This window comes from Ovis aries, chromosome 18 (assembly GCF_016772045.2).
Source record: "Ovis aries strain OAR_USU_Benz2616 breed Rambouillet chromosome 18, ARS-UI_Ramb_v3.0, whole genome shotgun sequence".
In the NCBI taxonomy this organism is placed as follows: Eukaryota; Metazoa; Chordata; class Mammalia; order Artiodactyla; family Bovidae; genus Ovis; species Ovis aries.
In genome coordinates, this window is record NC_056071.1 from 11103584 (window position 1) to 11126958 (window position 23375).

The following is a 23375-nucleotide window of genomic DNA, read 5'->3' on the forward strand; positions in this document are numbered from 1 at the left end:
CCTTTTAGCCCTAAGTATTATAATGTCAACGCAAGAGTACAAAGAAGCTACAGAACTGTTTAGATACATGAATTTGTTCTTCAGTTGCTAAGCTGCGTCTGAGTCTTTGCGACCCCATAGACTGCAGCACACCAGGTTTCCCTAACCGTCACTATCTCCTGGAGTTGGTGCAGACTCATGTCCATTGAGTTGATGAGACCATCCAACCATCTCACCCTTTGTCAGCCCCTTCTCCTTCTGCCTTCAATCTTTCCCAGCATCAGGATCTTCTCCAAGGAGCTGGCTCTTCACATCAGGAGGCCAAAGTATTGAGCTTCAGCATTCGTCCTTCCAGTGAATATTCAGAGTTGATTTCCTTTCAGTTCAGTTCAGTTCAGTCACTCAGTCATGTCCGACTTTCTGCGACCCCATGAATTGCAGCACGCCAGGCCTCCCTGTCCATCACCAACACCCAGAGTTCACTCAAACTCATATCCATCGAATCGGTGATGCCATCCAGCCATCTCATGCTCTGTCCTCCCCTTCTCCTCCTGCCCCCAATCCCTCCCAGCATCAGAGTCTTTTCCAATGAGTCAACTCTTCTCATCAGGTGGCCAAAGTACTGGAGTTTCAGCTTTAGCATCATTCCTTCCAAAGAACACCCAGGACTGATATCCTTTAGAATGGACTGGTTGGCTCTCCTTGCAGTCCAAGGGACTCTCAGGAGTCTTCTCCAACACCACAGTTCAAAAGCATCAATTCTTCGGCGCTCAGCTTTCTTCACAGTCCAACTCTCACATCCCTATATGACTACTGGAAAAACCGTAGCCTTGACTAGACGGATCTTTGTTGGCAAAGCAATGTCTCTGCTTTTTAATATACCATCTAGGTTGGTCGTAACTTTCCTTCCAAGGAGTAAGCGTCTTTTAATTTCATGGCTACAATCACCATCTGCAGTGATTTTGGAGCCCAAAGAAATAAAGTTTGACACTGTTTCCACTGTTTCCCCATCTATTTCCAATGAAGTGATGGGACCAGATGCCATGATCTTAGTTTTCTGAATGTTGAGATTCCCTTTAGGATTGACTAAAGTTTGCTCTTGCTCTCCAAGGGACTCTCAAGAGATTTCTCTAGCACCACAATTCAAAGGCCCCAATTCTTTGGCACTCCTATACATCACTGGCCATAAATCCTTAGTCAATGATTTTGACTGATTGCTCTGCTGTTTTACACGTAAAGACTTTATCAAAAGATATTTTCTCTGATAGAAACAAATGTTGTAAGCTTAGTAAATGAGCAGACTTAAATGAATCTAATCCTTAATGATTTCAAGCAATTAACAAACTAAATGATTTTATGACCAGTCATGTGACTGATGGGGAATTGCAACATATCAACAGATATTAAAATCATATTCCTGTTAACCAGAATGTATGAACAGTAGCATTTTCACAGGGCAGTTTCTCAGCACATCAACTTAATGGTTTTCCTTCAGATGAAGAGGCATAAAATACTTTAAAAAGGTTAGGTTAGGTCCTCATGTGGTGACCAGACCCCACTGAAAAATATATGATTAAATCATTTCCTTTCTAAGCAAAATCAGCAGTAGTTACTATATAATTAATCCATCACAGGCAATTATTAAACTGACTATAAAAATAGACAAAAATATTGGGTTAACCCTGCCCTGTCTTCTTGTTCAGGTGAGTAGAGAGACGGTCCAAAGTATGAATTGTCTCCTTCTCACCTAAATTAGGCAAATGCACTGGAAATATAGCATTTAGGGAGGCACTTCTAATCGAAATGAAGCAAAAGTATTAAACTATAATTTCGTCTAGTCACCCCACTTTGTGAAGTACGGTATATCTTGGAATATCTGTATAACCATAGGACATAAAAGCCATAAGTGGAGATGGAGATAAAAGTGTAAATCTTGGATTGTTTATTCTCAAAATACATTTTTGAATGGTTAACAATAAATATTTTAGACTCACTCATATAAATTGTTAACAAGAATTTTGGATTGCCCAGTAGTATCTATTTGCCAATGTGTAGTGCTGTTCTCTGAGAGCATCTGAGTATGGACTTGTGTAAATGCAGAAGCAATTACATAAGTTAATAAAGGAAAGCATGACTAAATTAATCTCAGATCCAGTTGCTATAGCTCCTCTCCATCTGATACAAATTTTTTTTTTTCTTGCAAGTATCCCATGTTGATGGCCATGGGCCAAAAACCTCAGTGTAAGGTGGAAGAAGTTACAGATTCATTTCACACTCTTCTAATCAATACATTTTGATTACTTACTATGTGCCAGGCTCAGAACTAGGTGCAATGATTTTGACTGAAAGGAAAATACTCACAGATTCCTTCATGTCTTCATTTTTTGTTACATTTATAAAAATTTTAATTGAAGTATATTTGATTCACAATGTTGATTAATTATTGCTATGTAACAAAGTAAGTTATACATGTATATACATTCTTTTTTATATTCTTTTCCATTTTGGTTTATCATAGAATATTGAATATTGTTCTCTGTGCTGAACAGTAGGATCTTGTTGTTTATTCATTTTATCAATAAAAGTTTGCATCTGCTAAACCCAACCTTCCATTCCATTTCTTCCCCAACCCCCTTCCCTTGGCAAGCACAAGTCTCTTCTCCATTTCTGTGACTGTTTCTGCTTCATAGGTAGGTTCATTTGTACCTATTTAAGATGACAGGTAAAAATTATATCATATTATATTTGTCTTCCTCTTCTTGATCTACTTCACAGAAAATCTCCAATTGCGTCCATGTTGCTGCAAATGGCATTAATTTGTTATTTTTTACTGCTGAATAGTATTCCATTGCATATGAAAGCGAAAGTTGCTCAGTTGTGTCTGAGTCTTTGCAACTCCTTGCCTCTTCTCCTGCACTGCAGGCAGATTCTCTACCACCTGAGCCACCAGGGAAATGGTAAACAATCTCCCTGCAGGTCAGGAGATCAGGGTTCAATCCCTGGGTCAGGAAGACCTACTGGAGAAGGGAATGGTTACTCACTCCATATTCTTACCTGGAGAATTCCATGGACAGAGAAGCCTGGCGGGCTACAGTCCGCGGGGTCGCAGATTCAGACACAATAGAGTGACTATTTAGATCAGGTATTCCGTTGTATATATCCTTCATTTTTCATTTGAGGTAGTCATGGTAGGGAGGTAGGGTAACTACCAGTAACTAGGTAGGTAGGGTAACATCCAGTAACTAGTTGAGTACACATCTGGGGCAATGTGTAATAAATTACATGATATGGTACTGCACACACAAGGTTGATGTTTTCTTCTTAGCCCTGGCACAGAACTGAACTGTGTATTTGACTTTAACCTTAAGTCATGGAACAATCTGAGGTTCTACTGGAGATAATAAAATTCCCTTTAGGTGTGTTATTTGTGTCCAGTCTTAGTTTTGGTATCAATTTAAGGCTCTTGTTGACAATAATTAAAATTTTATGATCAAAGCCACATATGAGTAAACTGACAATGTTAAGAACAGACACGACCCCTATTAAGATATATGTCCTGTTTAAACATGAGATCTAAATCAAGTTTATAATTGTATTACATTCACCAAGCAATACATGTTTATTTTTGATATTTAAAACATATAAAACTCTTTCAAGTGTTGAGTCTCTAGGTTTACATTAGTATTATAGATAGGCATAGGTAAGTCAAATATCTCATCGTGTAAAGGAAGAAAAAGCCTTACAGAATTTCTATACTTCAAAACAAATGTGGGTCCTTTCGAAGTGCGCCATTAACTACAGAATATATTGTAGCTTGGGGCTTCCCAGGTGGCTCAGTGGGTAAGGAATCCACCTGCAATGCAGGAGATGTGGGTTCAACCCTTGGATCGGGAAGATACCCTGGAGGAGGGCATGGCAACCCACACTATTCTTGTTTGGAGAATCCCATGGACAGAAAACCCGGGCAGGCTACCATCCATAGAATTGCAGTCAGACATGACTGAAGCGACTGAACACGCATGCATATTGTAGTTTGCTAAAAGAAAGACATGTACGTACAGAAATTACAAAAGCATCTAATTTAGGACTTACCTACCTGGATCATCCCTCCAGAGTTTCAGTTCTGACCCTCATCCCTCTTTCCTGCATGTGAACGCCAGAGATCTCTGAGCAAGGAGAAAAGAATGGAAAATCTTCAGGCATATGGCATAGCGGAAGTAAGCAGGCAGCAAGATTACCCTAGAAAGCCATTCATTATATGTTTTCAATATCCCCTAAAAGGGTTGCCCACCCCTAACTACATATTTATACGTATTTACTTGATAATCAATAAAGGAAAATGGCTGCATTATTCTGATTAAAATATCAACTCTACGTGTTACTATAAAATCACATTTAAGAAGCCAGAAAAGGGGAGATAGCAGTTCAGGCTACCCTCCAGCCCATGATATATGATATTTTCAGGCTGCAAGGAGAATAGACACATTAAGAAAATAGTGCTAATGATATTAAAGTACTTTACAAGGCTTGTTACTAAGAGCTGACAAACCTGTCAAGTGTATAATGTAGGAGGCTATCATAACGTTCTCAGAAAACCATACCTCTACCCCATTTCACTGCAATCTCCTAATAATGGAGCTGCTATAAATTCTAGCCAGCAATGGGACAGCCATGGCTTCTCACCCCAATGTGAGGACATGATAAATATAAAAGAAAATGGCTGTCAGTTTTGGCGCCCGAACCTTATTACAAAGTCTTAATCTTACTGGCCTCAGCACCTTTTATCACCGCCTTGTTATGAGCTGATGGCTTTTTTATTTGCTAGGAGATGGAGGATGTGTCATTTGATGTCCTTTTATGTAGCCACTGCTCTGTCCTCTCATGAAAAAAAAAAACACATTTTATATGTTTATTACAGTAACCGATTAAATGCAAGACTCTCGCTGTTGGCTCAGGTACTGTGGGTTTAGGATTTAACAGACTCTGGATTTAAATACATCATTATGAGTATTTATGTGAATGGAACACAAATAGGAAATTAATTTTTCTCAGCACGGGAGAGAGCACATTGCAATATTCCTGCTTGTTTATTCTTGCTATTATTGTTATTGGGATTGGCCAGTTTGGGTTCCAAGGTTAGCCGGAAATCCCAGCTCTCGCTTTTCTCCTTTCTTTAAACATCTAGCCCAGAGGAAGAAGGCCTTGTAAACACAGCAAGTTCAAACTCGGCTCGCGTTCAGTCAGCTTGATCCTTAAGATGAGATAAATTGCAGTGATCTAAATATTAGTCTAAAAATCTCACAGCTCACTTCCCATCTTCTTCATTTATGGCAAATGAGACCCTCAGCTTCACTGGAGACACTGACCCCGCCAGAACCTTTATCCACCGGAAGTGCTGCAAAGTGTCGGCATCAGGTGCTTAACGAAGCCTGACATTGATGGGCTGGTCTCAGGCTGTGGCCGGAGACTCCATCAGTAGATCTTATCTTCAGTTTGTGTCCATAAAATGCGATGGCTCAAGTGTCTAAACACAAAGAGGCTTATCCTGTCTGTTGTGCCTGCCAGCTGAAAATCAACCACCCCTCTCCCCCAACCCCTTGTGGGGAAATTCGCAATTTCACTCAAGGATGGGTCTTGCATGGCTGTAGTCTGCAGACGCTGGAGCACATGCTCACCATACGTTTCTTTTCTCCCAGAGCGTTTGCATTCCAAAGTCAAAGGCCAAGGGTCCTCCGAGATTTATTTCTCTCTGTCTTGTAGGAAATTGCCAAGTTGGTTGCTCTAGTTACTCCGTTCCTGTATCTGTCTCCTAGCTCTGAGGCACTGTCTATGGGAAGCTGGCAAAACTGGTTTAAAAATAAACATTCAGTTGTATGACTGAGACTTCCTTTAACTACATCCTACCAAATAACTGATCTCACTAAGTTTTTGCCTTATGAGTTATTCATTTTACAAAAGGACAGAATTAGTTAGTAGATTGGCCATTATAACAGTACAAGTCACATTCTCTCCTTTAATAAATGATATCTTGAGAAACTGCCTAAGTTACACCAGAATACATTTTGTTCTGGGATCTAGTTTTGGCCCATGAGAAGGGATGGAAAAGACCTTATGTTCTTTTCTTTGAAAATAAAAGAATTTGAGTACTTGCATTTCCTGAATGCACCTGACACAGGAGAGTTAAAATCTCTTTGAGTATTTTTAGAACCTTGACTTTTCACTTGGAATTTTCCGTCCAAGGAGTCTTTATGCTTAAAATGCAGCTTGGACATGAGTGGGCACCCAAACGGCCCCTTCTGTGATTATTCCTGAAATAAGCTGTTCGTGATTTGCCACTCTACGAGGAAAAAGCTGATGAAAAACGTAATACATCGGAAAAGGCAAATTGCATGTCTAGAAATTTAATTAAAAAGGAAATAACCCTCCCTGTATAAAGGTTGGCAGTCTCCTGCACAATCCTCTTCATACTCCTCTTCTTCCTTCTCAATCCAAGTACAAAAAGTCCTTACCAATGGTAGCCACCCATGCATATTAATGAGAAAAGGCAGTCTGCTGCAAGTAACTCAGAGGTTCTCGGCCCCTGAGAAGAGGTGAACAGGTTAACTGGTCTATAACTTACAGTATCTCCTCTCATTGACTTCCACTCTGCATGCTTCAACCTGTTCCTGAACTGGTGATGATTTCAAAACCCACACTAATAATCACAGCATTCCCACATATCTGAATCACATGTTCCAATTCATAAAACTTTTGCGTGTTTATTTTTTATGTCATCCTCACCATCACCCTCTAATACAAATGAGTAAACACCAATATCTCCTTTATCAGACAAGGGGATTGAGGCTAAGTTTGCCAGATAAAACTCAGGACGACCAGTTCAATTTCAATTTCAAATAAATAATGAATGCTTTTTAGCATAAATTATATCCTGATATTTCCTGGATTTTTTTTTATCCTAAAAATTATTTCTTATTTATCTTGAATTCAAAGTTTACCCAGGCACTCTGGATTTTTATCTGCTAAATACGTAAGTTTCAATTGAGGTCCAAAGAAGAATTGGACAGTTCATATAAGTAATAGATGTCAGGGTTATTCCAAGATATTATAAGAGTTGCAAACTCTAAGATTTTGTATATATCATCTCATTTAATCTTGAGAGTGTGAGGGTATTTTCCCCATTTCCCAGATAAGGAAACTGAGATCTCAGGGAATAAGTAACTTACTGAAAGTGGCAGAATAGGGGTGTAGTTCTAGACCGCATGTTTTTTAAGCACTCCACTGTTTTCAAGCCTCTGCCATGTTTGGGAGCTGGCATTCTGGTTCTTTCTTGCAGTGTCCTCTTTGGTTGCATGTTTCAGGCAACTGCTTTGTGGCTTGCATGCCAAATGTTGTTGAGTCCATAAAGGCACTAGGAGAAAGTCCTCCACAGATGCCCAGTGTGCACTGGAGTGTCAGCTCCCACTAGCAGAAGTTTCTGCATGAGATTTTGCACTAAGGCATCCTCAGTGAACTCCTTCACCCTCTCCTGAGAAAGACATCATCATCAAGTGAAGTCTGACTTGCACCAAATGAGAAGTAAGGCACAGATAAGGGCTCCTTACCATATACCGCTGGTTCACACTCCTGTGGAGGTCTTGTGGAGAAGAAAGATCTGTGGCAGTGGGCTCACTCTGCAGAGTCAGAAAGCCTGAAAGATCTTTAGTGTGGGCTTCCCTGATGGCTCAGTGGGTACAGAATCCACCCGCAGTGAAGGAGACACGGGAGGCGCAGGTTCGATTCCTGGTGTTGGGAAGATACCCTGGAGGAAGAAATGGTGACCCACTCCATTATTCCTGCCTGAAAAATCTCATGGACAGAGGAGCCTGACTGGCCACTGGCCATGGGGTCACAAAGAGTCAGGCATGACTGAGCGAATGAGCGTAACACAGCAAAACAACTTCAGGTGCAAAACACAAGTGAAACAAAACAAAAAAGCCCCAAATCTCTAGATAGGATTGTTGGGTCAGAAACCAAATGACTGCCATACAGATTATTTCCAAAAGGGGGGAAAAAGTGAAAAGGGGAATGAGCTTAAAAAGGTTGAAAACATGTGGCAGGTTTTACATCTGTTCAACATCCGCACTCAAAGGCAGACTTCAGAGCTTTTATTTTTTCCTTCGAAGACTTAGATCCTGCTCCCTGTAAACTGCCAACAATACACAGTATGGGATCTCTGGATACCCAGAGAAGACACACGAATTGTACTCTTTCTGAGTGATCCTTGTACTTACTTATCTGTCCGTATGTCACTGCGCGTTTGAAACATCAGCTCTGAGCCAGAGTTTCGGAGGCTCCAGCATACTTCCCACTGGTTTTATTAAACCATTAATGCATGTTCTTTCTCTACTTTCCGTGTAGCTCCCTTTTTAAAATGTCACTGTCGTGATTAATTTTCTGTTCCCTTTCACGTTCAGATGACATTTGGACAACAATTCTCTCTGGAGAACCAACTTCCCCGATTCCTGACCACTCCATGGCACTTGAAGTCAAGATGAAAATTAGACTCCCTTCAGAACCTCCACACTCAGAAAAGTGTAAGATGCTTCAATTACCATGTTGTGAGTACCTTGTAATCACATGACTAGCACTATGGTCATGTGTTAACGAAGTGAGAGAGCCCTGAAAACAATGCTAGGTGGTATGTTCGTGGCTTTTTACAAGAAGTATCACTCTCTTTTCCCCATTGTGGGAGCTATAGAATTAAATGCAATTTCTTCTTTGAATGTACAATAGAATTGTATTGTAAATATGCATATCTGGTGAAATATTTTGGAATTTTCACTAGTTGCCCTTACTCCTACCTCCACCCTTCTCAAGGTTATGACTTAACCCTGAGGCTGGAATCTGAATAGAGGGGAAAATTTCATGAGGGATGTTAAAGAAAAGTGTGATCCTATAAGGCAAGGGAAGGAAGATGGGAGAGATCAGAAGGAAAGGGGATTGGGCACTGATATCCTAATCTTCCTTCTGCTAAAAAAAAAAAAAAAGAAAAAAAGGTGAAAGTGTTAGTCAATCAGTCGTGTCCATGTCTGACTCTTTGCGATCCCATGGACCGTAGCCTGCCAGGCACTTTTACATTTAAGCCAGAAATGGAAGTTTATATGATAAATTGAGAGGGATATCAAAGGAAAAGGATGGACGTCCTTTTCCCAGCTCAGTGTCTGGACCTGGTGAGGGGTTATGCAGAGCCTTCACACACAGCATCTCAGGACTGTCATTCCACAGTGAACTCGGAGGTAGCAGAGTCAGAGAGGAGGAGGGCAGGGTTTACATTTCCCACTCTACCTTCCCACACACCTGGAATGGAGCTAACCTGGAGAAGCACCCACATGCCCCCTGGAGATAAACTGAGGGACAGTCAGCCTGCTGTGCGGTGCTCTGGGATTCCAAGGCAATGCCGCAACTCTGAAGCACAAGCCCTCAGGTGCACAGCCCAGACTCAGGGCCAGATGAATGATGTGCTGGCAACTCAGAGGAGCCAGTCACACCGTGGGAAGGATGGTGTGTGGCTGACTGGGGAGCACCAGTGGGCTTGATCAGACACAGGGTGCACGCAACACACGGAGCCTTCACGCTGAGACTCACCTCTGCAGGAAGCAGCCCAGAGCAGCAACTTGGTGAAAGAGGCCAGAGATGCCCTGAGGACGCAGGGGCCCCATCTCTCCTTGAACCATGAGAACAGAAGACATGTTTAGAAACCAACTCAGAGAAGAGATAGGAGGATGGGGTACCTCCAAATGACTGGAAATTATATCAAAAGGAGATTACATTGTCTGAAAACTCTTCAAACTCTGCTGTCAAATTGAGATCATTTATGCTGTTAGATTGTTCTCCATTGTTGGACCCTTTCCCCTCCATCAAGCAGAGGAAGAAAGGACTCATGAGAAAAATCAAACAAATTAGTTCAAAAAATAAAATAAGTAAATGAACCTCCATGTGTGCTTTGTGCTTAGTCACTCAGTCGTGTCCGACTCTTTGTGACCCCATGGACTGCAGCGCACCAGGCTCCTCTGTCCATGGGGATTCTCCAGGCAAAAATACTGGAGTGGGTTGCCATGCCCTCCTCCAGGGGTTCTTCCCAACCCAGGGATTGAATCCAGGTGTCCCGCATTGCTGGCGGATTCTTTGCCATCTGAGCCACCAGGAAAGCCCACATGAACTTGCATGGTATTTTGCAAGAAACTGGGTGATACTGTTACACATGCTTATGTGATATGCAGACATGCATTTCAAAGATCTCAATGCTTCGTGAACCAAGAGTTGACCTACTCGAGGCACACTTGGAGGAGACCAAAAGTCTAATTAGAAATATTAAGTACCTATGTGAACAAAACAATAAATAGAAACTTTACCAGATAACATAAAAAACACTATTTAATCAAATGAAAAGTGGAGCTGTATGTTACATACAAAAATTCAATATTATGAAGATGTATTTTTCTAAGTGTATCTATGGTTTAAATACAATACAAATCAAAATTGCAGTACAATATTTAATGACACATGTCATGTTGATACTAAAAGAATATGCACAAAAATAGTCAAGAAAGTTTAGCAAACAAGAGCATGAATGGAACCTTACTGTATTAGATTGCCAACCACACTGCAAACGTAATAAAACTGTGGTACTGGAAAAGCAATAGATATATCAATGGGATATAGCAATATCAATATAATATATATATATATATATCAATGGAAGAGAAACATATAAAAAAAGGCCCATGTGCATTTGGTCATTTTTATGATAAAGTTTACATTTTATATTCACTTGCTTCCCTAGTGGCTCAGACAATAAATAATCTACCTGCAATGCAGATGACCCTGGTTTGATCCCTGGGTTGGGAAGATCCCCTAGAGAAAGGAATGGCAACCCACTCCAATATTCTTGCCTGGAAAATTTCATGGGCAGAGGAGCCTGGAGAACTACAGTCCATGGGTGGCAAAGAGTCACACAAAACTGAGTGACTAACACTTCTGCATACATTTTATATTAATAGGAAAAAGAAAACTGTTTAATTTTTGAATTGAATAATTAATTAGAGCCTTAAGAAAAAAACAAAATTCAAAGTAAACCTCTATTTTACAGCAGAAAAAAAATCATTGTAGATGTACCAGAGAAGTACATACATTTGAAACCATAAATATTAAAAATATTCGAATAAAGTTCTGAGCTACTTTCATAGTACATGAAATGTACTTGTTTGGAAGAATTTAATATATTAAACTAATACATTATATAAAGAGGACATATAAAGAGTTACCACACATCATTAAGAAGATAATATACCTCTTTAATAAGATTCATTAAGTTGAATTGAAATAACTTATTTTCTTTGTTTTTATATACAAAATATCTAAATAGATTCTATCTTCCAAAGATTAAAACAATCAGGGTAACACCTATGTGAGACTCTCCTTTCTCTTTTCACAGACTCCTTATTAACACCTTCTCCCCTGCCACCAAGAAATATCACCTTTCTACAGTTTGCTTTGCATCCTTTCAAGTGGTCCTTTGGCACATTTAAATATGGTCCTTTTTGCATGTGAGCATACATGCATTACTTGTTGACTTCTTTTTTTTCACTTGACATATCTTGGAGATCTTTCCAGGCTAGGCATTTTTAAGGTGTGTCTAGAATCCTACGGCACAGACACATCAAAACTTTGTTGCTGTTGTGGTTTAGTTGCTAAGCCATGTCTGACTCTTGTGTGAGCCTATAGACTGTAGCCCACCGGGTTCCCCTGCCCATGAGATTTCCCAGGCAAGAATACTGGAGTGGGCTTCCACTTCCTCCTTCAGGGGATCATTCCAATCCAAGGATTGAACATGCGGTTCCTGCATTGGCAGGAGGATTCTTCACCACCAAACCACTAAGGAAGCCCACCTCAAAACTTGAATAATCACTTACCAACTACATGAACACTGAGCCTATTTGTAGTGTTTTACTATTACTAACAAATCTACTTTGAAAATACCCATGAACAATGCTTCTATGACCATGCTAGTAGTTTTTTACAGCATATTTCTAGAAGTAAGGTTGCTGGGTCCATTTCCATTTGAGAGTACAAAACTTCCTGTCAATTCCTTTCAACAGTAAAGGAGTATGTATCCTTGCCAAACTCTACTTATTAATATCTTGGTAATTATTGTTAAAATGAGAAACAAAAATTTATGTTTCTTTATTTGCTTTTGTCTGGTGACTTGTTTCATAAACATATTGTTTTATAAATTATGTTATTTTACTGTTTCAGACATTTATTGTCTTTTCCTGATAATTCATTCATTACGATTTGCTCATTCTCCTACAGAATTTCTTCCTGATTTGTAAGAACTCTTCATATACTAAAATGTTAACATTTTGTCTCAAAGCATTACAAATATTTTCCCACAGTGAATTTTCAAAGACAAGTAGGAGTTTATGTTAGGAGTTATGACCAACCTAGACTGCATATTAAAAAGCAGAGACATTACTTTGCCAACAAAAGTCTGTCTAGTCAAGGCTATGGTTTTTCCAGTAGTCATGTACGGATGTGAAAGGTGGACCGTAAACAAAGCTGAGCATCGAAGAATTGATGCTTTTGAACTGTGGTGCTGGAGAAGACTCTTGAGAGGCCCGTGGACTGCAAGGAGATCCAACCAGTTCATCCTAAAGGAAATCAGTCCTGAATATTAATTGAAAGGACTGATGTTGAAGCTGAAGCTCCAATACTTTGGCACCTGATGTGAAGAACACTGACTCATTGGAAAAGACCCTGATTGAAGGTGGGAGGAGAAGGGGACAACAGAAGATGAGATGGTTGGATGGCATCACCGACTCAATGGACATGAGTCTAAGTAAACTCCGAAAGTTGGTGATGGAGAGGGAAGCCTGGTGTGCTGCAATCCATAGGGGCGCAAAGCGTCGGACACGACTGAGTGACTGAACTGAACTGACCGAGGAGTTTATTAGGGGATAAAGAGAACATATTTAGGCATGAAGAAATTTTGATTATTTATTTGAATAGAAGGGTTATATAATACACTTAATTTGTATCAATTCAGGTTAAACGTTTTACGTATAGAGACAGTCTTACCAAAATATAAATACAAGAGAGTTCCTTTAGCCATCTCGTACTAACCAAGTCTTATAAGGTAGAAGAGCATGGCATATGGTTGCTTACACTACATTGTCCACACTATGAAAGGTCTGAACAATCAGACCTACTCAAAAATAATACCTATCAGCTGTCTTCCATGTTCTGTATAATTTCTTTCAATAAAGCTGTATATGTGTGTTTTGGGAGAGGGAGGTTTTGTTGAACTGAAAGTGGGAAGGGAAGATGGGAAGGTGGTTAAAGCAAGGTAAGAGTGGGCATGCTGCTGACATCTGAAGGGTGTCTGGCATCACCCATATGTTTCCACACATGTCTTAGCCCTCAAAGATGACACTTTTGAGATGTGTAAGGCCAGTTTGTTCTCTTATATGATATTAAATGACTTATTCAAACTCAAGAACTGGTAAAGAGAACACTTCTTTCTTTCCCCCTCCCTCGTTTCTACCTCATATGCTTATAAAGGTAACTGCTTATCCAATAGGACGTTTAAAAAAATTAGTTGATCAGAGTACTGAATTGATAACCATAGAGATCATATAAGCATAAAAAGGTAACACAGATCTTTTTGTTAACCTGTTCGAAAGATGCTTTATTTTTTCAATTCAGTTACTCAGTCATGTTCAACTCTTTGCAACCCCACGGATTGCAGCATGCCAAGCTTCCCTGTCCATCATCAACTCCCAGAGCTTGCTCAAACTCACGTCCATTGAGTCGGTGATGCCATCCAACCATCTCATCCTCTGTCATCCCCTTCTGTTCCTGCCTTCTATCTTTCCTAGCATCAGGGTCATTTCCAATGAGACAGTTCTTCCCATCAGGTGGCCAAAGTACTGGAGATCCAAATTCAGCATCAGTTCTTCCAATAAGTATTCAGGACTGATTTCCTTTAGGATTGACTGATTTGATCTTCTTGCAGTCCAAGGGACTCTCAAGAGTCTTCTCCAACACCACAGTTCAAAAGCATCAATTCTTTCTCTTTTTTTTAACCTTTTATTATTTTTTTAATCACCCACTATGAGTTAGGCAAGTAGTGAAGAGAGGTGGGAGAAGTAAAGAAACTGTCTGCCTTGCCTTCAAGAAGTTGACCTATAGGGGCAGGGGCTCTGTCCTTGGCTCAGTCCTGAGTTTGCTTCCAGCTCAGAACATGGCATCTACCATTTAGCAGGAGGGCTGTAAACATGTGTTTGATCAGTGGGACTCAGATTTAGGATTTAATGGTCCAGTAACAAAAAGAAAGACAAAAATAAGTAATAAGGATACACAATTGATTGTCAATATTCTAATTTAGCAAGTAAGGTTATTTAAGAACTATATTAATCAGATAGCAATAGTAAATATATAGGGACCCAACACTGGAGCACCTAAATAACTAAAGAAAATATTAACAGAACCAAAAGGAGTCACATTCTTGTATTTCTGTCTCTACAATAATAGTAGGAGAATTCAATACAATATTACTACATAATAGTAGGGGATTACAACACCCGAATTTCAACTTTGGCTAGATCATCCAGACAGAAAATTAAGAAGCAAACAGAGTTCTGGAATAATACTATAGACCAAATGTACCTCATAGACACATGCAACTCATTACATCCTAATAGACACATACAACACATCACATCCAATAGCACCAGAATACACATTCTTCTCAAACTCACACAGAACATCATCCAGTTTAGGTCATATTTTGGAACACAAAACAAGCACTAACAAATTTTAAATGATTGAAATAAAATTAAGGATCTATCCTGACCAAAATAGTAAGAAACTAGAAATCAAAACCAGAAGGAAAACTGAAAAATTCATAAATGCATGTAAATTAATCTACACAATTCTTAACAGCCGATGGGTCAATGAAGAAATTTTTTAAAAAAATCAGAAAGTCTCTTGACACACATAAAAATGAAAAACACATGAAAACTTATGCGGTAGAACAGAACTGTATTTAGGGGAAAGTTTACAGAAATAAATACTTACATTAAGAAAAAGAAAATTTCCATATAAACACCTTTAAAATTTTCATACAAACTACCTTTACACCTCAAGAAATTAAATAGAGAAATAACTAAGCCCAACATTAGCAACAGGAAAGGTATAAAAAGATAAGAGCACAAATAAAGAAATGAAAACAAGAAAGACGATAGAAAAAAATCAAGGAAACTAGTTTCTTTGAAAGATAAAGAAAATTGACTAATCTTTAGCTAGACTAACCAAGAAAAAACAGGGAATGCTCAAATAAAATTATAAATAAAATAAGAGAGAATACAACTGACCACAGAAATACAAAGCATCAAAAGAGGTTATTATGAACAACGATATGCCAAAAATTGGATAACCTAGAAGAAATTGATAAAGTCCTATAATACACAATCTTCCAAGACTGAATCAAGAAGGAACAGAAAATCTGAGCAGATCAATAAAGACCAAGGAGGTGGAGGCAGTAATTAAAATCCTACCAAGAACAGATAGTCCAGAACCAGACAGTTTCCCTGGTGAATTCTATTCTAAAGAAGAGTTAACATCAATCTTCCTCAAATCCTAATTTAAAAAAAAAATTGAAGAGACTAGAACACTTTTGAATTCATTTTATAAGGCCAGCATTACCCTGACAGCAAAGACAGGTAAGCACAATATAAGAAAGAAAGAAAGGAAAAAAAAAAAAAAAAAACCTACAGGCCGAAAATCCCTAATGAATATAAATGAAAAATATTTTGAAAAAAATTCAAGCAAATCAAATTCAACAGCACTTTAAAAGGATCATACGCCATGGTTAAATGAGAATGATCCCTGGGATGCCAGTTTGGTTCAATATTTGCAAATCAATAAAGGTGATATACCACATTAATAGAATGAAGAATAAAAATCACATGATCTTCTCAATAGATGTACAAAGAAACATTTGACAAAACGCAACACTCTTCTGTGATAAAAGCTTTTAAAAATTGTGAATGGGAAAGTTATACATGAATATATAAAGGCTATATATGGCAAACCCATAACAAACAAAATCAATGGCGGAAAGCTGAAAACTTCTCCTCTAAAATTAAGAATAAGATATGGGTGCCTGCTCTCACCATTCCTATTCAACATAGTACTAGAAATTCAAGTCAGAGCACTTAGGCCAGAACAAAAAGTAAAGTCATCCAAATCAGAAAGGAAGAAATAAAATGGTTTCTATTTGTGGATGTTATGATATTATAGATATAGCAACCACAAAGATTTCACCAAACGCTTTTAGAACTAATAAATGATTTCAGTAGTTGAAGGATACAAAATCAGCATTCAAAAATCAGTTGCACTGCTACACACTAACAATAAAATATCTGAAAAAGGAACAAAGTAACACAATTTACAATCATATCAAAAATGATAAAATACTCAGGAATAAATTTAACTAAGGAGGTGAAAGACCTCTACATGGAAAACTGCGACACTGATGAAAGAAGTTAAAGAATCAGCAAAGGACAAGATTTTTTCTCACTCATGTATTGGAAGAATATTGTTAAACGGGCTGCACTACTCAAAGCCATCTATAAACTGAATAACGTCTCTATCAAAACTCCAATGACATTTTTCACAGAAATAGAAAAAACAATCCTAAGATTCATATGGAACCACAGAAGACCCTGAATACTCAAAAAACTTTTGAGAAAAAAAGAGCAAAGTTGGAGGCATCCCTCCCTCTAATTTCAAATATGCCAGAAAACAACAGAAATCAAAAGAAGGGTAGTGGCATAAAACACACATACGGTGTATAATAGATAGCACAGAAATAAACTTACAAATACAGGGTCAATTAATATTTGTATAGGGAGCCAAAAAACACTCAAAGGGGAAAAGACAGTCTTTTCAAGAAGTGATGCTGGGAAAAAACTAGGTATTTACCTGCCAAAGAGTGAAATTGGATCCCCACCTTGTATCACTGTAAAAAAAATTTGAAATGGATTAAAGACTATAATGTACTACCTGAAACTATAAAACCCTAAATGAAAATATGGAGATGCTCTTTGACACTGATGCAGGCAATGAGTTTTTAAATATAATGCACAAAGCACACGAAACAGAGGCGAAAACATACAGGTGGAGCTACATCAGACTGACAAGTTTCTGTACAGCGAAATAAACAATCAACAGAGTGAACAAGCAACCTACTGAAAGGCAAAAAAAAAAAAAGAAAATCTGCATATCATATATCAGATAAGAGGTTAATATCCTAAACATATAAGGAACTCATACAACTCAATAGCAAAAAAATTGTTTAATGGAGAAGAGGACTTGGATAGACATTTTTCTAAAGAATGCAGGCAAACAGACAGGAGGTACATGAAAATACAGTGAAAATTACTAATCATCATGGAAATGTGAATGAAAGCCACAATAAGCCTCCTCACACCTGTTAGAATGGTTGTGTTCGTGAGGATGTGCAGGAAAGGGGACTTGGTGCACTGTTGATGGGAAACTAAGCTGGTCCATCCACTTGGGAAACAAATGGAGTTTTCTCACACAATGAGAAACAGAACTATCCTGTGATCCCGTCATCCCAATTCTGAGTTTATATCTTATGGAAATTAAATTGCTGTCTCAGAGAGAGCTGTGGATTTATGTTCATCACAGCATGTTTCACAATAGCCGAGACACAAAATTCTAGGGCTTCCCTGTAGCTCGGTTGGTAAAAAATCTGCCTGCAGTGCAGGAGACCCGGGTTCGTTTCCTGAGTCGGGAAGGTCCCCTGGAGAAGAAATGGGGACCCACTCCAGTATTTTTGCCTGGAGAATCTCATGGAAGGAGGACACAACTTAGCGACTAAACCATCACCACCACCAAGACATAAAATTAATCTACGTGTTCATCAACAGATAAATGGATAAAGAAAATGGAATGTTATTTGGGCATAAAAAAGAAATCCTGTCAGTAAAAGGAACTGAATGGACCTTGAGAGCTTTATGATAAATAAAATAAGTGAGACAGAGAAACACAAGTTCTGTATGCTCTTTCTTATATTTAGGATCTAAAATGAGAAGTCAAATTCATGGAAACAGTGGAGTACTGGTTGCCAGAGGCCGCAAGTGGTGGGTGGTAGGGAGATGTTGATCAAAGTGAAACATCCAATTGTAAGATAAGTAAATACTGGGGATCAAATGTACAGCATGGCAATGATACTTATCAATATTGTATTACTGGCTGGGAAGTTACTAAGAGAGTAACTCTTATGTGTTCTTATAACACATACACAAAATTTTAGTTATGTGAGAAAATGGATGAGCTGGGTTTCCCTGGTGGCTGAGCAGTAAAGAATCCAGCTGCAATGCAGGAAACTCAGGTTTGATCCCTGTAGAAGGAAATGGAAACCCACTCCAGTATTTTTGCCTGGGAAATCCTGCGACAGAAGAGGCCGGTGGGCTGTGATTAAACAGCAACAACAATAATGGATGTGTTAACTAACCTTATTGTGGTAATCATTTTGTAAGATATATATCAAATCACCACACTGTATACCTTAAACTTACACAAAGTTACATGGCCATTTTTTCTCAATAACAATGGAAAGAAAGATAAAGTACAAGTTCAAAAAAATTTAAAAAAAAAACTTGTTCATACAAGCAGGCTAAAAAAAGAAAAAGAAAATCACATGATTATATCAATAGAAGCCGAAAAAACATTGGATAAATCCAATGTGATTTTTAAAAAATCTAAACAAGGAATGGAGAAGAATTTTCTCAACTTGATAAAGGATATTTGCCAAAAAAAGAACCCCCTGCAAATATTCCATGTTCATTTCATTGCACTGTGCAGATATTGCATCTTTTACAGACTGAAGAGTTGTGACACCTCGTGTCAAAGAAATGTATCGGCACCATTTTTCCAACTGCATTTGTTCACTCTGTGTCTCCAGGTCATATATTGGTAATTCGTGAAACATCTTATACTTTTTAATTAGTATCATATTTATTACAGTTATCTGTGGTCAGTCATCTTTGATGTTGCGATTGTAACTGATCTGGGCTGCCACAAATCATGCCTTTATATATAAGACTGGAAACATATTATATAAGTGTTGTCTGTGTTCTGACTGCTCCACCAACTGGCTGTTCCTCCATCTTTTCCTCTGTCTTTGGGCCTCCCTCTAACCTGAGACACAGCAATATTAAAATCAGGCCAATTAATAACCTTATGAAGTGAAGTCGCTCAGTCGTGTCTGACTCTTTGCGACCCCATGGACTGTAGCCTACCAGGCTCCTCTGTCTATGGGATTTTCCAGGCAATAGTCCTGGAGTGGATTGCCATTTCCTTCTCCAGGGGATCTTCCCAACCCAGGGATCGAACCCAGGTCTCCCGCATTGTAGAGAGATGCTTTACCATCTGAGCCACCAGGGAAGTAGGTATTTAAGTGTTCAAGTGAAAGAACAGTCACATGTCTTTCATTTCATATCAAATATCTGACTCTTTGAAACCCCATGGATTGTAGACTTCAGGCTCCTCTGGCCATGGAATTCTCCAGACAAGAATACTAGAGTAAGTAGCCATTCCCTTCTCCAGGGGATCTTCTCAACCCAGGGATTGAACCCAGGTCTCCCACACTGCAGGCACATTCTTTTCTGTCTGAGCCACCAAGAAAGTCCAGAAATGATTGAACTAAGTTAGGAAGGCATATAGAAAGCTGAGATAGGCAGAAAGGAAATTAAAAGTACCTACTCCAGTGAATACATGAATGACAAGAAAGCAAACAGCCTTATTGCTGATAAGGATAAAGTTTTAGCTGTCTGGAGAGAATATCAAACCAGCTACAACATTCCTTTCAGCCAAAGCACAATCCATAGCAAGCCCCTAACTCTCTTCAATTCTATGAACACTAAGAGAGGTGAAGAAGCTGCATAACACAAGTTTGAAGCTAGCAGAGGCTGATTCATTAGGTTTAAGGAAGAAGCTATTTTCATAAAGTAAAAAAAAAAAAAAAAAAGGTTAAGTAGCAATTGCTGATATAGAAGTTGCTAGAAATTATCCAGAAAATCTAGCTATGGAAATGAATGAAGATGGCTATACTAAATAACGGCTTTTCAGTGCAGCCAAAAAAATCCTTCAACAGGAAGAAAATGTCATCTAGGACTTCCATAGCTAGAGAGGATAAGTCAATGCTGAATTCAAAGCTTCAAATTATTGTGGTAATCATTTTGCAAGATACATACATATCAAATCATCACACTGTATATCTTCAACTTACACAGTTACATGTCAATTTTTTCTCAATGACATTGGAAAGAATAGGGGCAAATTTCAAAAAAACTTTTTAATAAAACTATTAATCATACAAGCCGACTAAGAAAGAAAAAAAATCACATGATCACATCAATAGAAGCAGAAAAAGCACTGGACATAGATCTGCAGGTTTTTTTGCTGACTCTCCTATTAAGAACTGCTGCAGCTGGTGACTAAGTTGACGCCAATGCTCATTTACCATTCTAAAAATTCTAGGGCCCTTAAGTATCATGTTAAATCTGTCTGCCTGTGCTCTATAACTGGAAAAACAAAGCCTGGATGACAGCACATCTGTTTACAACATGGTTTCAGTTCAGTTCGGTTCAGTCGCTCAGTCGTCTCTGACTCTTTGCGACCCCATGAATCAAAGCACACCAGGCCTCCCTGTCCATCGCCAACTCCCAGAGTTCACTCAAACTCATGTCCATCGAGTCGGCAATGCCATCCAGCCATCTCAACCTCTGACATCCCCTTCTCAACCTGCCCCCAGTCCCTCCCAGCATCAGAGTCTTGTCCAATGAGTCAACTCTTCGCATCAGGTGGCCAAAGCATTGGAGTTTCAGCTTAAGCATCAGTCCTTTCAATGAACACCCAGGATGGATGTCCTTTAGGATGGACTGGTTGGGTCTCCTGCAGTCCAAGGGACTCTCAAGAGTCTTCTCCAGCACCGCAGTTCAAAAGCATCAATTCTTCGGTGCTCAGCTTTCTTCACAGTCCAACTCTCACATCCATACAGGACTACTGGAAAAACCATAGCCTTGACTAGATGGACCTTTGTTGGCAAAGTAATGTCTCTGCTTTTTATGCTATCTAGGTTGGTCATAACTTTCCTTCCAAGGAGTAAGTGTCTTTTAATTTCATGGCTGCAGTCACCATCTGCAGTGATTTTGGAGCCCCCCAAATTAAAGTCTGACACTGTTGCCACTGTTTGCCCATCTATCTGCCATGAAGTGATGGGACCAGACGCCATGATCTTCGTTTTCTGAATGTTGAGCTTTAAGCCAACTTTTTCACTCTCCTCTCACTTTCATCAAGAGACTTTTAGTTCCTCTTCACTTTCTGCCGTAAGGGTGGTATCACCTGCATATCTGAGGTTATTGATATTTCTCCCAGCAATCTTGATTCAAGCTTGTGCTTCTTCCAGTCCAGCGTTTCTCATGATATACTCTGCATATAAGTTAAATAAGCAGGATGACAGTATACAGCCTTGACGTACTCCTTATTTTGAACCAGTCTGTTGTTCCATGTCCAGTTCTAACTGTTGCTTCCTGACCTGCATATAGGTTTCTCAAGAGGCAGGTCAGTTGGTCTGGTATTCCCATCTCTTGAAGAATTTTCCACAGTTCATTGTGATCCACACAGTCAAAGACTTTGGCATAGTCAATAGAGCAGAAATAGATGTTTTTCTGGAACTTTCTTGCTTTTCCATGATCCAGCAGATGTTAGCAATTTGATCTCTGGTTCCTCTGTCTTTTCCAGCTTGAACATCTGGAAGTTCACGGTTCATGTACTGCTGAAGCCTGGCTTGGAGAATTTTGAGCATTACTTTACTAGCGTGTGAGATGAGTGCAATTGTGCGGTAGTTTGAACATTCTTTGGCATTGCCTTTCTTTGTGATTGGAATGAATACTGACCTTACCAGTCCTTGGCCACTGCTGAGTTTTCCAAATTTGCTGGCCTATTGAGTGCAGCACTTTCACAGCATCATCTTTCAGGATTTGAAACAGCTCAACTGGAATTCCATCACCTCCACTAGCTTTGTTTGTAGTGATGCTTTCTAAGGCCCACTTGACTTCACATTCCAGGATGTCTGGCTCTAGGTGAGTGACCACACCATTGTGATTATCTGGGTCGTGAAGATCTTTTTTGTACAGTTCTTCTGTGTATTCTTGCCACCTGTTCTTAATATCTTCTGCTTCTGTTATGGTTTACTGAATATATTAAGCCCCTTATTGAGATCTACTGCTTAGGAGAAAAAAAAAGATTCCTCTCAAAGTATTTCTGCTCATGGACAATGCACTTGCTTGCCCAAGAGCTCTGATGGAGATGTACAAAGAGACTCATACTGTTTTCATGCCTGCTATCACAACATCCATTCTGCGGTCTATGGAATCAAGGAATCACTTTGACTTTAAAGTCTTATTATGTAAGAAATATATGTGAGGCTCTAGCTGCCTTAGAACCTCTGATGGATCTGAGAAAATTCGATTTAAAACAGTCGGATAGGATTCACCATTCTAGTTGCCATTGAAAACATCTGTCATTCATGGGAAGAGGTAAAAATATGAACATACACAGGCGTATGGGATAATCTGATGCCCATTTTCATGGATAACTTTGATGTGTTCAAGACTTCAGTGCAGATGTGGTAGAAATCACAAGAGAACCAGAATTAGAGGTGAAGTCTGAAGATGTGACTCTATCGCAATTTCATGATAAAATCTGAAGAGATAAATTGCTTCTTATGGATGAACAAGGGAAATGATCTCTTGCGATAAACCTACGCCTGGTGAAGGTGCTACGACTTTACTGAAATGACAACAAGGAATTTAGAGTATTACATAAGCTTAGTGGATAAGCAGTAGCAGAGTTTGATGAAACTCAATCTTGATGGAAATTCTACTGTAGGCGAAACAGCACTGCTTGTTACAGAGAAATCTTTCATGAAAGGAAGAGTTGATAAATGAAGCAAAATTTATGGTGTCTCATTTCAAAAACTGCAACAACCACCTCGGCTATGATGTCCTTTAGTAGGTGAATGGATATATAAACTGTGATACATCCAGAGAGTGGAACATTATCCAGCACTAAAAAGAAATGACCTATTAAATTGTGAAAAGACACAGAAGAATTTTCAATGCGTATTATTAAATGAAAGAAGCCAATTTGAAAAGACCACATACTGTATGACTCCAGGTACGATACAATAATAAAAAAATAAAATAAAATAATAAAATCAGTGGTCACTAGAGGTGACCATAGGGGTCTCCCCTGGTGGCTCA

At 39.0% G+C, this 23375-nt stretch overlaps 1 long non-coding RNA gene across 4 annotated transcripts in view; it reads right to left on the minus strand.

Moving 5' to 3' along the window:
- The window catches only part of LOC105603050 (uncharacterized), a 72199-nt gene that overhangs the window by 39240 nt on the left and 9584 nt on the right, over positions 1-23375 (minus strand). For 2 of the 4 annotated variants that reach the window (XR_006056795.2, XR_009597316.1), the window contains 3 exons: positions 9604-9682; positions 7581-7777; positions 4076-4145 (listed from right to left, as the gene is read on the minus strand). This is a non-coding gene — a long non-coding RNA (uncharacterized LOC105603050). Of the gene's footprint in view, positions 1-4071; positions 4146-7580; positions 7778-9603; positions 9683-23375 lie in introns of all 4 variants that reach the window. The other 2 variants (XR_001436040.4, XR_009597317.1) reach the window with 1 other exon arrangement.